This window comes from Amblyomma mixtum, unplaced genomic scaffold (genome assembly GCF_055824585.1).
Source record: "Amblyomma mixtum isolate Tamu unplaced genomic scaffold, ASM5582458v1 scaffold_27, whole genome shotgun sequence".
In the NCBI taxonomy this organism is placed as follows: domain Eukaryota; kingdom Metazoa; phylum Arthropoda; class Arachnida; order Ixodida; family Ixodidae; genus Amblyomma; species Amblyomma mixtum.
Genome location: NW_028317724.1, coordinates 105,952 through 108,749, shown reverse-complemented (window position 1 = coordinate 108,749; position 2,798 = coordinate 105,952).

The following is a 2,798-nucleotide window of genomic DNA, read 5'->3' as shown; positions in this document are numbered from 1 at the left end:
AATCCTTGGCAGAAGTGCTCAAAAAACAGCCCGTGAAACCTTGGAAGCTTTCTTTATCAGGAAAGGGGGACAGGACTGCGTTAGTGACACGTCTATAATGCCTAGATAAATTTCCTATCACGTCTTATATTATTTCCTATGTAATTCCAAGATCCTCGGTAGGTAGCTCTGGCGCAGGCCAGACGCGTATTTATATGCCTCGTTCCCGCTTCAATAAAGACGTTGTCAGTAGTAGTGCACTGCACGGGCTCGGGCTGGCCCGAAAGCCCGGCCCTGTCGCGGGCCGGGCCGGGCCGGGAATGATTTGTTTTGCCGGGCCTGGGCCTGAAGTTGCGGGCCCGGGCCGGGCTCGGGCTTAAAGCTGCTGACCCGAGCCGGCCTTGGGTCCGTACAGAAACGGCTGGTGTCCGACTATTCATTCACTATTGCAGAGTGAAGTACACAACTGCGGCACTGGAGCAGCGACACGGATTAGCTATGGGTTATAGTAAGCGCTGAGAAAAAAAATTAAGCTTTATTCATTGATCTATTTATTTCCTTATTTCCACGCCGCGGTGGCTTAGGGCTAAAGTTTCTTGACTACTGAGCCGGGGAACTAGGGTGTGCTCCTAGCCTCGGCGGCCGCATTAACATTGAGGCGGCAAGCATGACAGCCATGTAAAGTCGTTGTCAAAGGTAACCAGGCTGCATGGTTCACTTCTAGCTCGTACAGTGGAGCCCTTACAGCTTCCCTGAAAGTGAAATGGTCGTTAAAGTTAAGGAATGGGGGTCTTCTTACCTTCCAAACCTTCCAACACCTTTTGATCTCTAGAAAAGCCACAAGGGCTCCACTATACAAGCTAGAAGCAAACCATGCAGCCTGGTTACTTTTGAAAAAGACTGTACTTTGTAGTATCATTGCTCATTGAAGAAACCGAGGGGGTCGAAATGATCCGGAACTCTTTGCTTCAGTGTCTCTCACAGCCGGACTCCCCTTGGGCCCTTAAGCCCAAAAAACATAGCTTTTATTTTATAGCTATGTTTTTCTCATGAGAGAAAATTCACAAACTAAAGTGCCGTTTGGTTTAATTTCGGATCAGCTGACCGGAACATCTCGTAAATGAAATAGCCACAAAAGCTCGCGAGAGTTTGTAAATCTCATCTCATAACCACATCTATCCCTGCTCTCTTCTTCAGCCTGGTTGCCTGTCATGACAAGTGTTTTACCCTGTAAGTTATCACATGGTTCGCGCGTTATCTTCTGCTCCACCAGTAAGAGTAAAATTCAACCTGCCTTAATTGGCCATTGATCGTTCGTCATCCAAAAACATACCTATACACTATTAGAAATGCATTCGGGGAGAACATATAAGTTTAGGACGCTTATAGTCTTCAAACACACACCGTGAAATACTCAAACCTTTTAGCTTTTCGTTTCTGCTGAAAGGCGACGATTTCGGCTATGAGTTCAACCTGAGAGATCCCGTTCACCAAAAAAATGTGATCCCACTGCTTGCTAGGCAGCTTTAATGTTTATACTTCGCGGGCGGCAAAATATAACCGATTAAAATCATGGGGAATTGCAAAGTAGTCTATTACGCTCGTATGCAGCCCTTCTTATTTGGCTCTCGGAACTTCCGAGTTTATTTTTGCGCACCTACACGAGATGATTGTATGAAAGACGGGCCTGGCGAGCACTACTCTTAATCACTTCCTTCTGGGTTAAAAGAACCAACTTTCTGTCAGCCAAACTGTGGTTTGAGAACCTTTGTCGGCCAGTTTCTTATCGGTCTAGTAGCAGTCTACTTGCTCAGAGTGAGCAGAATACCTCAAGTGTTACTGTGAAACGGGCCGGGCCGGGCCCGGGCTGGGCTTCACTCCTGGATTCACGGGCCGGGCCGGGCTCGCTGGAGCGATAAATTAGCGGGCCTGGGCCGGGCCCGGGCTTGAAGCCGCGGGCCTGGGCCAGGCTCGGGCTTCAGGTCTCGGGCTCGGGCCGGGCTTGGGCCTCAGATTGAGGCCCGTGCAGTGCTCTAGTCAGTAGCGCCCGTGTTCTTCCTTTCTGTCTGTCGTCCCGTCTTTTGCGCTAAAATTTGCCTGTGAAATTTCTCCTTGCTTGTTTCCTTTCATATTGAAGGAACGTCTACGCAGTGCATTAACTTGCAGCGCTGAAACATGGGTGCTCGCTTTTATTGTCCGAGCAGCAAGTCTCAGTTATGAAATGGTGATTAATATTGGTTCAGAAGATGTCAATAAAATGGAGGCGATTCATGCACGGAATCGCTCGCACTAGCGTCCTCTTTCCGCCTTTTTCAAGCCTGTCTTCTTCCATCAATAGAAGTTTGATGACATATAGAAAAGCCTTGAAGCTGCTGTAAAAAAAAAATGGCCAACTTTGCTCCCACGAGAAGCCTATTTGGCAAATGCAGCCGGTGCGAACCCCGGAAACGCTCTTTCTACCACAGGAAACTAATGTTTATTTCGCCTTCGGGCATATACGCTTTATGTCTTTAAAACATTACATGCGGCATGGATTATTAACGAATTTGCAATTTCTGCTGTACGCTATGCTTATATGCGCATATGAAATCAATGCGAAATTGCTTCACGACTCAAACTGAGGAAGAAATCCTACACGCGGTCTTGATTTCATTTCTGAGACTATATATGTCCGCTGTTAAACATCGGCAGTCAACGCGCACAGAAAAATGCGACGCCAACTCCTGTGAGTCCCCGAGAAAAGGGCGATCCTTAGATTAAGCCGTCGTCGATCGATATCACTCGAAAAGAGTCAGACGTCCGCTTAAAAAAACGCACTC